Genomic DNA, 15,335 nt, shown 5'->3' on the forward strand with positions numbered 1-15,335 from the left:
GTATTATCTTTTTTTGGTTCGCCATTCGTAGCTAGATAGGATACCATTGCAACATAGGCCTTTCCATGCACTCCCATTTCTGATTTGGCAGAATGCTCACGTCCAAACCTAGGTCCAGAATTACTTGGTCCATCTCATACTCTCCAATCTGCATGGTCAACTTCATTTCCTTTCTTGTCCTCGTCGGATGCTTTCTAATCTTCTGGACTACATGGAGTTCTTGTGACGCTATCTCAGCACATCTATTAATGAGTTCCTACAATCCCTTTATAGCCTTACTATCGCGAAGTAGCTTCCTTCATGTTTTTAGGAATGTCATTAGCATCAATGGGTCCATTTTTGGCTCCGGTTTGTCTCTTCTTCCTGAAGTGGAGGCATCAGCGAAGCTCTTCCTAGATTCCATGATGGTTTCCTTAGCACGCTCCAAATCAAACTCAGGTTCTTTCATCAGAGCCTTGCGAACCCAAGTACTATCTTCAAGTTGTTTTCCTTCTTCATCTCCTGTCGTAATTCCACTTCAGAGCACAATGTTCACATTGGGGTCTTCCTCACGCAGCTCAGACCTCATCATCTGCAGGTTCTAAGTCGGGGGAGGTTGGAGCGCTCCCTTGTCACGTAGCCTAGCTATCAGTGTGGGACAATCCTCCATCTCATGATCAAACAAGGTACAATACAGACATGATGGATGTGTTGGATTCATACAATCATGGGCATAATGTCCTGGCCCCCTGTAATTGTAACATATTAGCTATCTGTGACCTCTTCCAGGTCCTCCTCCACCTCGGCCTTGTCCGCGCCCCTGAAATCTAGTTCGCGCCACTCTTGTGTTCTAGTCAAGCGGTTGCATTTCAGCTTGAACTCTATAGGTGGGAGTCCTATCCATCATCAGTTCATAGCTTCTACAAGTATGCTCATCATGTCCCATTGATCTACAAAAACTACAAAACAACTGTTGTGAATTCTGCATGTACTTCTGCAACAAATGGAAGTTGTTCGTAGCATGCTTTCCTCCTATTTTTCAAATCGCACACCACAAAGCAGGCACTGCACTAGGTCCTACTTGTGCCTCTGGTCTTAACAACATCGGTCCTCCTCCCGTGAGGTGATTTGCAAACACTGGGAAGTGTTCCTTGCCATGACCTTGACCCTTACATTTAACACACCATACCTCTTCACGCACTTCTGGGCGAGCTGTCTTGTCCTGTTTCAGACTCTGCATCTCAAGGCATAAGTTTTTCAACTGCACATGGATCTGCTAAACTCCCATGTTAGGATCCTGTATTGAGGTCTCATGCAGCCTCATAACAATCTCCAAGGCCTCTACCTGTGTTGTTAAACTCTGTTGCAACAACGCATTCCTCAAATGTGGCGTTAGCGATGCTACAAACCATTCGTGGTGTTGTCCATTCATCAAAGTCATATTAGCTTCACGAATTGTGCACTTTAGTCTCTAATCTAACTCCCATGGAGTCTCACCTAGTAGCACTATGATCTCCTTGAACCCAATGATCGACTGCACCTCTGACTTCATCATGCTAAATTCTCTATTCAATGCAATTTGGATATCCGCTATCCCCACATTCGGATTGTCATTAGAATGCTTAATATACTAGGTCAGCGCATGATCCTACAGAGTGCTGACCAACATTTCTTTCTTTATGTTATCATTTGTAATTCCTTGCGCTTCCAACACAACCCTTATCACGAACCAAAACTGGTCTGGATCTTCATTTCCTACTCCCTTAAACACTGGCAACTTTATTGTGCTTGCCATATTGACTCGTGGTGGTGGTAGAGATGGTACGAGCGAATATGGGGGTGAAGGCAGTGAAGTTAGTGGTGGTGTGGGTGGGGGTGGTATGCATGGAATCCTTTGCCTTATAAAATTGATCACACTTCTTGGTGAGACCTTTGTGAGCTCTTCCTCATCCCCTCACGGAGGTGAAATCAAGGGGCTAGTTTCTAATTCTGCACTACCTTCATTTTTGTAAATTCTCCGACTTCACATAACCCCGAACATCAATGCATTCGCATAATCCTCTTTTCACATAGTAGCATTTTAATCCAAGTGTTCAAAGACTTAATGCACTTACCTCCCGGTCCTTTGAGAAATCGTTGCTCGACCTCATTGTAGCTTAACGTAGTGTCTACTGCGAACTCAATAATGAATCCTCCTATAATCCGATCAAGCCAGTGATCAACATCGCACGTGATCTTATCCTCCGATGCTTCCAATCTGCACACCAACTCTGGGGTCCACACAATAGGACCATCGAGCATGCACCTTCCTTGGCTATCTTCTAGCTTCGCGATCCACTCGTACAGCTCAGTAGGGAAAGATGCGAAGAAAATTTCGTGGATCTCTGTGTACAGGTAGGAGTCTAACCACTCTTCTTTTGATAGTCATGGATTCTTGTTCTCCTGCAATGCGAACTTGTGAATTCTCTTGTCCAACCAACCTTCAATTCATTTCTTAGTTGGATTCCAATGATACGACATCAAACATCTTTATGCAGATTCTGGTCTCGACAACAGAACCATTTTTTGGCTTGTTGGGGCCTGACCCAAGTTCGGAGTTAATTAGCCAAACAAATCATTGTACTAGTAGCCCTCTCGGCAACAGTCTGTAGAGTGTGAACTAAGGTCTTACCCGAGGCAGTATGGGGGGATGCTGGAACCAGGTTTCCGCACCCTTGAGATGTCTAAGGGGTTGATTTAGTCCAACTGTGAATACCTTCACATAGGTTACTTTGCGCACTTTCCTGGCCCGCGAGGCCTTCGCACCCTTGTTATATTCATCTTCGTGCAACCCTAACCAGCCGCTGTGGGGCTTTCACACTGTTATAGCAGCGATCTGTGCTATTTCCCCAAGTCACACCACAAATCTTACTTATCTTCTTATAACAGTCAGTTATCTTCACGTAAACAGATACCTTATATTATATTCACTTATTCAGTACATTCATATAAGTTTGCGAAGAAAATAAACAGTAAACTTGCAATTCATACCCAATATACTTCAATGCATAAAACAGGAAATGACACACATAAATATTGTAAAACTTCTCTTTATTAATGGTTCAATCAATTATAGACTCAACCTACCCTACGCACTCAGCTGTGGACTACTAGGCCTCTGCGCACTCAGCTCTAGAGCCTTCTCCTACTCTACGACCCAAAGACACGACTCTACACTTAAACTCAAAGCTTCATTATTAGATCTTCCATTGATTGATTCCTCTATTATCTCTTCTTTACACTTAGAGCCTAGCTCTATTTATATAATCCCATGGTCTATGGACCATGGGTAGATCTCTCAAATTGACATTACATTACAAAAATGAGGGCGGACAAATCTCTAACTCTTTACCATCTTCACGCTCCGTGCCCACAAATCACGGAGTATTTACATCAGACATAGTCAAAACTTGGGCTTTAAGCCCCAAAACTTGCCTTGGGGGATCCCACACCCAACAGAGGAGGAGGAAGAAGTTGAAGTTTATTCCACCCAACTTTATGCTTTGGAAGCAACCATAAGAGGAGGACAACATGATGAGGATGACTTGATTGAACACTTGCTCCAAAGTCCAACTCCTGGTTCATTACCCTTAGAAGAAGAAGTAAAGGAAACCCATAACAATCATCCAATTGACTTATGCTTGGCTGATTTCAACCCACTTTGTGTCAAAACCACAAAGAGGAGAAGCTATGCAACATGTTAAAGGAAAATTTAGAAGCCTTTGCTTGGAGTTACAAGGAAATGAAGGGAGTACACCCCTCAGTGTGTACTCACCACATATACATCAAAGAAGGTTGCAAGTCGGTCTGAAAACTACAAAGGAGGATGAATCCAGCTCATAAAGATATAGTCAGAGAAGAACATCAAAATCTGCTAGATGCAGGATTCATTTACCCTATCTCTGATAGTGAGTGGGTCTCTCCTTTTGTGTTAGTTCCCAAGAAAAATGGTAAGTGGATGATTTGTGTCGATTACAGGGAGTTGAGAAAAGAGATAAAGAAGGATCATTTTCCTCTACCCTTCATTGACCAAGTGCTAGATGGTCTGGCAGGGAAAAGGTGTTTCTCTTTCCTAGATGGATTCAGTGGGTATAACCAAATCCAGATATGCCCAGAAGACCAGGATAAGACCACATTCACCTATCCTTGGGGTACTTTTCCCTATTAGGTCCTTCCTTTTGTCCCATGCAATGCTCATGCCACTTTCCAAAGAGAAGTCTTGAGTATTTTCACTGAATTGGTCCATGATGCAATGGATATTTATATGGATGATTTTACACCTTATGGTTGTGATTTTCAAGAAACCCTATCTAACCTAGGCAAAGTACTGCTCAAATGCATTGAAATGAACATTTCTCTCAGTCTTGAAAAATGTGAATTCTTAATGACTGCATGGAGCATGCTAGGTCATTCAATATCTCAGCAAGGACTGCAGGTGGACCCAAAGAAAATAGATATCATCCAAAGGGTCCCACCTCCTCAAAAGCAGAGAGATGTCAAAAGTTTCCTAGGGTTATATGGATACTACCGAAGGTTCATAAAGGACTTTAGCAAGTTGGGATCTCCTTTATTTTGTTTGTTGGCCAAAGATTCTGAGTTAATATGGTCAAAAAGCTATCAAGAGGCCTTAGACATCCTAAAGGATAAGTTAACCACTGCACCAATTCTTCAAGGCCCAAATGGGGTCCCCCCCTTTCATATTCATATTGATGCCTCACACAAAGCCATAGGAGCATCCTTAGGTCAGATAGATGAAAAATTGCCTTATGCTATCTATTTTATCAGTAAGAACTTATCAAAGGCTGAACTAAATTATATAGTGACCGAAAAGAAACTCCTGGTTGTTGTACATTCATTAAACAAATGTAGGCATTGCATTATAACCTATCAAACATTTGTGCATATTGACCATGCTACAATCAAATATTTAATGAAAAAACTAGATGTGAATGCTCAAATTATAAGATGGTTACTTTTATTACAGCAATTTGATCTAACCATTGTTGATAATCCCAGTAAGGAAAATGTTGTTGCCGACTTTTTATCTAGGGTAAATTTCCCTATAGGTGAAGAAGGAATGGTGGATGACCAGTTACCAGATGAGCACTTATTTTCTATTTCAGTTCTCTCTCCATGGTTTGTTGATATAGAAAACTATTTGGTATCATCACAATTCCCACCAAACTTGTCCTCCAAAGAAAAGAGCAAGATAGTCAGGAAAAGCGCCCCCTTCACTTGGATTGGGGGAAATCTTTTCAAACTTGGCCCAGATCAAATCTTGAGAAGGTGTGTCAGGGAGGAGGAAGTCTTTGACATCCTTCTAACCTATCATGATTGGCCTTGTCGAGGTCACTTTGCAGGAAAGCGAACAACATTCAAAGTGTTACAAGCAGGCTATTTTTGGCCCACTCTTCATCAGGATTTACAAAAATACACTAGTCAGTGTGATCGGTGCCAGGATGGGAAGGCCTACTCCAAGAGATGAAATGCCTCTACAACCTAAAATGATTTTCGAGCCATTTAACAAGTGGCGCATGGAATTCATTGGGCCTATTGACCCTCCTTCAAAGCAAAAACAATGCATTATTGTGTGCACTGATTATTTGACTAAGTGCGATGAAACCAAGGCAATTAAGGCAACAATAGAAGTGAATTTGGTTGAGTTACTAAGGGAGAATTTATTCTACAAATTTGGGTACCCTATAGAGCTGGTCACAGACCAAGGTAGCCAGTTTACCTCCAACATGATTGAAGACTTGCTTAGCCATCACAACATCAAGCATATAACCTCCATTCCCTATCATGCACAAGCTAATGGGCAAGTAGAGGAAGGCGATTGGGCATTGTTATATGATTCTAGGTATAAAGACTTCAAGGGAAAGTTAAGGACAAGATGGCGTGGACCTTATGTTGTGGAAAGATGCCATGATAATGGCTCAGTGAAAATCATAACCATAGATGAACAAGCAATTCCTTTGCTTGTTAATGGACACCGATTGAAAAATTACAAGAGACCTTTATCAAAACAAGAGTTCATTGATGATATCAATAAAATAGTGATGATAGTGGAGCAAGTTCCAGCTCCTCCCTCATCAAATCACTGAGAAAAAGAAAAAAGAATAAGGACTCAGGTGAAAACCTCCATGAGGCACTTGAGTCCCATCATTGGGTTGAAAACCTCTTGAGGCGGCTCAGTGATGACAAAAAAAAGGTGAAAAAAAACAAAAAGAAAAAGAGAATAAGAAGATCCCTGGGTGAAAACCTTTCTTTAGGCGCCCCACGTAAACAGCTAGGGTGAAAACCTCTCTGAGGAATCCTAGTTGTTTCTCAATATCTCTTTCTCTCTCTCTCTCTCTCTCTCTCTCTCTCTCTCTCTCTCTCTCTCTCTCTCTCTCTCTCTTTCTTTCATTTGCAGGTGGGCAAGAAGGATAGTCAAGGAGAAAAACAGGATCCCAAGGGGACCCCTGCCACTCACATATTTATTTTTTTCTCATTCCCATGCCCTCCATCATTTTTTTCATTTTTCCACTCCATTGCTTCAGTTTATACAAAGATTTTGTTTTCTACAAGATCCCCTATATTCCTATAGGATCCCTTGAAAACCTACAAGATGATCCTATAGGAATTACAGTGACCCACAAATTCTACAGAAGCAATCTGAAGGAAAATGATGGACGTGTTAGGTCCCTAAAATTCACCCTATTCATGATCTAGCACCTCACCTTGTCCACCATCATCATCCTTGCACTCACCATTAAAAAAAAAATCAGTTTCAAGAGTTTTTATCCAGTCTTTAAAAAAAAGGGAAACAGAGAGGAGTAAAGAGCATCACCTGAGTATTTTTTGTTCTCCACACCCCTACTCCTTATTTCCATCCATGTCACCATCCTCATAGCCCCAACAAGAAAAATTATTAAAGAGTTCCGAGGGAGAAGCAACTACAGGACATCCTGTAGGAAATCTTGTAGCAGCCTATCCCACAGAATACCAATCACACTAGCAACAAGTCTTCACCATGATTATCAAGGAGCTCCAAAGTAGTAGCATCAGATCTTCAACCACAGGTACCTATAAAAACAAAGAATCCATTAGAAAACAACAAGAGGAGGAAGAAGAATGGCATGCAACAAATATACACAACACCTCTGGTCTTCGACAACTGTAGCATGGCATTGAAACCACAGGTAAGTATCCTGCTCACTCTTGCATATGCATCATGTAGTAAAAAATTGTAAGGGTTACGAGATAGTTGGTTTATAAGTGAAAAGCTGACCAGTTAACTTGGACACCTTCATTCAGTCAGCACATGCACAACTAGGTGTCCTCTCACACATGGCTACAGTCAACTCAAAGACAGAGGAGTAGGACAAAAAGTGGTTAAACTATGGATCTATAAGGTGGGAGCTCATTACAAGGAGTGGGGAATGATGAGGTGGTAGTGGGGACCAATGATCCAAAAATGGCAACGTACCTTTGCTGCCAGCACACCACCTCACCCAAAATCACCACAAGAGGAAATAAAACATTGTTCCCATGCATTCATGCATTTCACCTCCTCAAATCTCCCTCACTCAAGTTGCTCTCATACCAAGGCAACCCACCTGTTATAGATCCATTTGGGCACATCACTCACATCATTCAGATCAGTACCATTAGGGCTCATCAAACCCTAATTTAATTGCTACATGCCCTAGACAAGTCACCAATTTGAATGCCTCCTTCCCTCAGAGTTTCTTGGCCTGAATCACTCCAAAAAAGCCTCCTTGAGGGACCAGCACAGCCTTGGATAGTGGTAAGTGCACTTCAGTGTAGGTAGGCCCATGTCAGGGTGCTCTATAGAGCACCTGGGCCCACTTTGACCTACATTGTGTGAGATTGAGTGAAATTCACATAGGGTTCTAGGAATATTCTTCTTTTAGATCCATCTAGAATATTCCCACACTTATCATCTCCTATGAGCTATAAATTGGATAGGGAATGAGTTAAGTAACCTCCTATCCTCTCATCCCTTCCTCCATGGAAACTAACTCTAAGTTTGGAAGGCCATTAAATAACCTCATTTATTACCAAACCTCCTCCATTTTCCTATAAATTGAGCACTCATCTAAGTGATCAGGGGTTGGAATTTGAGAATTTGTAAGGAGATATTGTTGGTGTGAAGATTGAGATTATAAGCAAGTGTTTTTATGTTGCCAGAGTGCTATGCTATTGATGTGATGTTGGTTGGAACCCAAGCTGGAAGAGTGACAATGGATCGGACTTCATGGTTGTAATTCTTCCTTGTACTTATTAAAGTTGTTTACACCTTTTTCCATATGCTTATCTTGATATATGATGTTTATATATGTGAGTGTATCTGATTCCATTTACTTATAGTCGATAGGTCTCTTGCTTTGATTAGTTCTCCGTATTCTATTTATGCTTGCAGGTATTTTTTGAGCGAGTTAAGTTCAATAAGGAGCGACTGGAGTCATACAAAGGAGACAGAAGGAAAGTGAAAGAACAAGTAGATCCTTTAATTCCCTTTGTCTTATTTATCATCTATAGAAAAAGGATAAGCCCTTTAAATCTGTTGTTCTAGGTATAGCTACCTACCTATGGAGTTAGTATTTGTCCATAGATGCAAAATTCCTCATAACAAATTGGTGACTCTGCTGGGAAAAGATCATCATTCTAAGTAGTTTACCTTCATCCTAGTACACTCTAGTAGACCTTAATTGCTTCCATTAATCTTCTTTTAGCCATTTGGAGTGTTTTTTGGTGAAAATTGTGCTTGTAAGCCCCTAGGATGGCCTCTCTGGCACTAGTGAAGGTTTCTTCTAGAGACAGAGTGCTACAGAGGACCCTTGGCTTGAGGACAGTGCTCTGAAGCACATTGTCTCCCATTCAAGGCTACATTGATCCTCCTTAGGACAAAAATCCCTCCTTTGAGTTGATTTTTTGCCAAATTTCCTTCTGTTTATGCTTTTAGAAAGGTTAATGATGCTTGTGTCTCTAAAATCAATTTGTGTTTCCTTTGCTAGCCCTACTTTGTCTTTGATTGTTTAGTGTTTCTTAAATGATTTCTTTATCACTATAAATTCATTGTTAAAGTTAGTTTATAGTCAATTAATCTTTGTTCAAAAGAAAGTGTCGTAAAAGTCTTCTTTTCTTTCGAAACGGAACTGTCGTAAAGTCTTCATTCTTGCAAAAAGATTGATTGATTGTATGTGCATTAGTTTCCTTTTGTTCATAAAAACATTAAGGGAATTGAAAAGAAAAACTTGCATTGTGCATTAAAAGAGTTTGTGTGTGCTCATAGGAATAGTTTAGGGAAATTGCATTAGATGTGTTCTTTGTTCTTTGATTACAAGAATCTGATTGCTCTATCCCTACTAGCTAAGGTTTTCATTGTCAAAATTGAATGAAAAGGATGCTTATCATATTAGTTGCATTCTAGGAATTGAAAATACATCATCTGGTGAACCTTGAAAGGCAAATTCTTAATCAAGATCAACTTAAAATTAACATCAATAAACCTAATGGAGCATTGTCACCTAATGCAAAACATTTAGAGGTTCTAGGCTAGAGACTTGTTCTGGGGTCGTAAAACATAGCAGCTGTCACTAACTTGTTTGCGATAAATTCTGAGTGTGATACCTCATTCCACGTACGTGAGTATATCATAGCTCTTCCACGTACCGCTGGGAATATAGGGCAATGTTACAATACGTAAAGTATATGGGAATGCTCTCACTGTGCGGTTTCACATTAGACAATGCTAATATGGATTGGGCCTCCATGTACTTTCAGGTATATAAGGGAGAACAACACTAGGTTGCTATCCATCCTTAAGTAACTGAGTCAGCCACCTTGTACATTATGATACACCGAAAACAACATTCGGGGATATTTTCTGCCCGTACTTCTTGGTTTGCCAGGAGGTATTCTGCAGTTCATAGTTTCTTGGTAAACCATTTTGCCTAGCTTACCCCTTTTTGTTTATTTGTAATAAAATCAATTAGAAATCGTGGAGGAAAATCAACCCTTACCCCATCGTTCGTGGAGAGCAGCGAGTAAATCACTTTTACCACTTGAGGCTACACTTATCTAGTTGAAGTAGTCTTGTTTGACTAGATCCAATACTTCATAAGCCTCTGGTTCTTCATCTGAATTACAAGAAACACCTAGACCAGTAAGTACTGTGACCTGAGCTACTCATACGATTACTGGTACATCTATTACTGAAGTGGAATCTCCACAATTACTTGAGGAAACTAGAACTGAATCTAGAGAAATGGTAACTCAAGTTGTTCAACAACAATTTGATTCTCAATCCAAAGTTGTTCAACAAGAAATTACTTCTGAACCTGAATCTGTTCAACTAGAAGTGGATCCTGAACCCATCATTGTTCAATCAGAAGTTACTTCTGAACTAGAAGTTTTCACGAAGCCCAACCTAAACTTGTTCTTTTACCAGAATATTTGGATCTTGAGGTTGAAGAATCAGAAGTTGTTACCTTACCGGAATAATATTGATCGGTACATCCTTAGACATCCATAACTGTCGAGACTTCCTCTTTACCTTAGAAACAAATAACAAAAATCTATTACGGACCAGATGGTGAAATTCTTCCACCTGGTTTGATTTCAATAGAAGAGGAATCCGAGGTAGAATCACCCTGAACTCCATTCCATTTTGGAGCTGGACTTTATTTATATCCTCATACTCCTCATTTCACTTCTCCTTTTGATCTTGATTACTTTCAAACACCTGTTGATTCGTTAGGAAACTTGTTTAGACATTTGACTATGGAAAAGTCAACATCCCAGACCATACCATCTGTTACGGCTATGAAAGAATCTTCTGTCGCAACCTCTTTGATGTTTACTACAACACATGGGTTACCAATCTTTATCAGGAACCCACTCAAGTGTTACTTCTAGCCCTTGGTCTTCACCAATGTCCTCTACTAGAATTTCATCTGGTTCTTCATTAACAAATACCAAACAGGTGGACCCATCAAGTTCATATCAAGCTGGTTCATCTGGTTACCATCCTATGTATCCTCTTTACATTGGACTACCCCCATACGGATAACAATATGCACATTCTCCTTATCCTCCATTTTCTGGGGGGGAACCATATATCGATATGTTGTTGTCTTTAGGTCAGCCTGGAATGACTGTCTATTAGCGGCAGCCAACCATGCCCGTTCAACCTAGGCTTGTAAAGGAAATGGATCTGATTCTCCCACTTGTTGTTTTCTTTCCACAGGGGACCACAAGAGAGCTTAGTCACTTATCCAGCCTTGCAATGCCCATTTTTTCTCTACACCAAGAGAACTTGTCAGAGCTCCCAGATTTTGTCAATGCATCTGCAGTATTCTTCAAAGTGTCCACCTTTACCAGCAACACCTTTGTGTCTTCTATCATATCCCTCACAAAGTGATACTAAACATTAATGTGCTTTGTCTTTGAATGATATGCGGGGTTCTTTGCCAAGAAAATTGCACTTTGGCTATCATAGTGTATCCTTATAGCACCCTATACTAACCCCATACTTGAACACAATATCTGCAACCAAAATGCTTCCTTGCTTGCATGAGTGGCTGCCATGTATTTTTCCTCTATAGTTGATAGTGCCACTACAAATTGTTTCATACTCATCCAACTAACTACACCTCCAAGTAGGTTAAACACATGCCCACCTGTAGATCTTCTCTAATCCAGATCTCTAGCCCAGTCTGCATCAACAAAGCCATGGATATCCAAAACTCTATCCAATCCTGGTCTTCCTTGGTAGCACAAACCATAATCACGAGTGCCATGAAAATACCTGAAAACCCGCTTCACTGCTATCCAGTGCTCCTTCCTTGGTTTTGACATAAACTTATTCAATACTCCCACTGCATGTGCAATGTCTCGTCTAGTACAGACCATCGCAGACATCAGGCTACCGACTACACTTGCATATTGAACACGAGACATGTCCTTTTCCTCTTCTTGTGTCTTGGGACACTGTTCAACAAATACCATTACACCTACAGGAATAGGAACCTTCATTGGTTTACTATCCTGCATATTAAACCTCTGTAATATTGTCTCAACCTACTTCCTCTGGTTAAACCAGAGCTTCCTCTTTGCCCAGTCTATTTTAATTTCCATGCCCAAAATATAGTTTGAAACACCAAGATCTTTCATGTCGAATTTGGAGGACAAATGGGTCTTCAAATCCTGGATAATTTCTTTTTCATTTCCAACCAACAACATATCATCCACATACAAGACCAAATAAATAACACGGTCACCAATTCATTTAAAATACACATAGTGATCTACTTTGCTTCTGGTGAAGCTAAGTCCTTGTATAAATGTATCAAATTTCTGATACCACATCTTTGGTGACTGTTTTAACCCATACAGAGACTTCTTTAACTTGCATACCAGTTCTTTCTTACCCTTCACTGCAAAGCCTTCAGGTTGCTTCACGTAGATCTCCTCTTCCAAATCCTCGTGAAGAAATCTTGTCTTCACATCCATTTGTTCTACCTCAAAATCAAAAGCAGCAGCAATAGATAAAAGTAATCTAATAGAAGCTACCTTGGCAACATGAGAAAAATATCACCAAAATCAATTCCTGGCTCCTGGGAATAACCTTTTGCTACCAAGCGAGCTTTGTATTTCTCCACCTTTCCTTCTGCATTTGTCTTCTTCTTGAACACCCATTTGTTGCCAATGGTTTTCCTTCCAGCTGACAACTCCACCAGATCCCAAGCCTCATTTTTGTTCAAAGATGTAATTTGATTAACCATGGCCTCTTTCCAGAGTTTGTCATCCTATGAATCTACTGCTTCCTTCACAGTTCTAGGATCATCATCAGTAATAGATAAAGAAAAATTTGAATATAAAGTAGATGGACTATACCTTTCTGGCTACCTTCTTTCTCGAACTGATCTTCTCACACTCGGAGTTTGTGGCTCTTCATCTTTTGATTCCTCCTCTGCTGTAGAGTCTGATTCTTCCTCCTTTAGCTCAAACTCTATCTTCTCAGGTTCCTTTGGTTGGACTTCATGTTTAATAACATATTTTACCTCTCTGAACACCACATCTTGGTTGTACACAACCTTCCTTGTTACTGGGTTCCAAAGCTTATAACCCTTTAAACCATCCTTATACCCAATAAAGGTGAACTTTTTAGATTTACTATCCAACTTGGTTCATTTCTCCTTTGGAACATGTACATATGCATCACATCCAAATACCCTCAGATGGGAAAGAGAGGGTTTATTACCAGTCCATACCTCTTGTGGAGTCTTATCCTCCAACGTTGATGAAGGTGACCTGTTGACCAGGTAACATGTTGTATCCACCACCTCTTCCCAGAATTTTTGTCCTAACTCGGCACCAAAGAGCATGCTTCTTGCCCTTTCCATCAATGTCTTGTTCATTCTTTCTGCAACTCCATTTTACTCAGGTGTGTATGGAGTAGTCTTCTGTCGTGCTATACCACACTTCTTACAAAATTCTTCAAATTCCTTAGTGCAAAACTCTCCATCGTTATCTGTCCTCCGCACCTTTATCTTCTTCTAGGTCTGGTTTTCCACTAGAGCCTTAAATTCTTTAAACCTATCAAAGACTTTAGATTTCTTCTTAAGGAAATATATCCATGTATTCCTTGAGAAGTCATCTATAAAGGATACATAGTACATAGACTTACCCAGTGATAGAACCTTCATAGGTCCAAACACATCACTATGCACAAGCTCTAATATCTGTTTCGCCCTCTTACCACTAGAGGGGAAACTCACCCGATTCTTCTTCCCATTTAAACAATTTTCACAGAAATAAAAATTTAGAGAGCTATTACTCAAACCTTCTGTTGTACCTTAAGAAACCAATTTCCTCGCTGTGTAGAAATTGTGCTTAAGACATTAATGATTGTAATTATTGTCACTTGATTATATGTTGTGTTCTCAAATGAAGGACCTGGAAAACTTGGTTTTTAACTATTAATACATATGTGACTTGAAAATCTCAGAATGCCATTTACTCACTGAATATAAATGATAAATGAAGAAGGAAGAAGTCAGAGACAATACGCTGCTTTACACAAAATCTATTATCTGTGACACTTGGAAAAGTTAAAGATAATATGTTGGTCTTTCATAGAAACTACTATCTGTAACTTAGAAGAATTATGAAAATGAGAACTGAATCATAGACAATATGTTGCTTAGCACAGAAACTACTATTTGTGACCCTTGGAGAAGTTAAAGATAATATGCTGCGTTACACAAAAACTATTATCTATAACTTAGAAAAGAAGGTGAAAACTTCAATTATAGGAGCGTTCTTTTAAGGAATTTTAACTTTATTTACATAACCAAATAAAGACCTGCAGCTTCATTACTATACTTGAAAGAAGAAAACATAAGATGACACATGACAGAGAAGTTACAAAATTATACCCAACAATTCACGGAAGCTTCTGATTCTTTCATAAATCAACAATTATATCAGGAATACAGTGGCCTAGTCTTTGGGTTATCCAAAATTCCAACAAAAACCATTTTTTTGTAGTTTTCCTCTTTTATACATTGGGAATAGTTACTGATCTCTGAAACTATCAAACTACTTAATTGCTTCTCTAACTATCAGAAGTAAAAATTATTACAAAAATTTACAGAGGGTAAAAGACACCTCAAAGAACATATAATAACAAGAAATAACTGAACTAGAAGATGAGGATAACTGCTAGCTTTTCAGCTCTGTTAATCGGCTTTTGAGTTCCTCTATGGATGCTTTAATAATTCTTAATCCACTTTAACTATAATTAATTGCGTTAGACTTTGACTTGTGCAAAAACTGGGCTTATGTATATATCAAGCGTTTTGATTGGCCAAAATACAAAGAAGACATGCGCAATTGCCTTTTCTTCGGATTTGGTTTTAACAATGATTTTCCCTTTATACAACGAAATTAATGCTAATTTTTGGTTTACCGCAGAACTCAAAAAGAATTAAATCAATTGCATAAATCCATCAGATCCACCTGTTCAATGCTCCATTTACTTCTTATCACAAATCGCAATCGGCCCTTTCAAATGATATATCAATACAAAACTTAATGATATTCGATATAATGGATGCACCAAGAGTTTAAAACATAATGCATAGATTTTCGGGTTCGGCCAGGGGTGATTTCATATAAGTGCCACTGCATTTTGCGATTGTGATTTAATCACATAGCTAACACACACACACACACACACACATATATATATATATCCTGTCCATCCTCCACCGTACATTTCAACCCCAGGATTTGATGGCTGA

At 39.6% G+C, this 15,335-nt stretch overlaps 1 pseudogene; it reads left to right on the forward strand.

Annotated features, from left to right (window-relative positions):
• Window positions 1–15,335, forward strand: part of LOC149147284 (DNA replication licensing factor MCM4-like) — a 198,876-nt pseudogene that overhangs the window by 19,380 nt on the left and 164,161 nt on the right.

Source organism: Pinus tabuliformis, chromosome 9, assembly GCF_031772625.1.
Source record: "Pinus tabuliformis cultivar Carrire ecotype Pingquan chromosome 9, CPIR1, whole genome shotgun sequence".
Classification (NCBI taxonomy): domain Eukaryota; kingdom Viridiplantae; phylum Streptophyta; class Pinopsida; order Pinales; family Pinaceae; genus Pinus; species Pinus tabuliformis.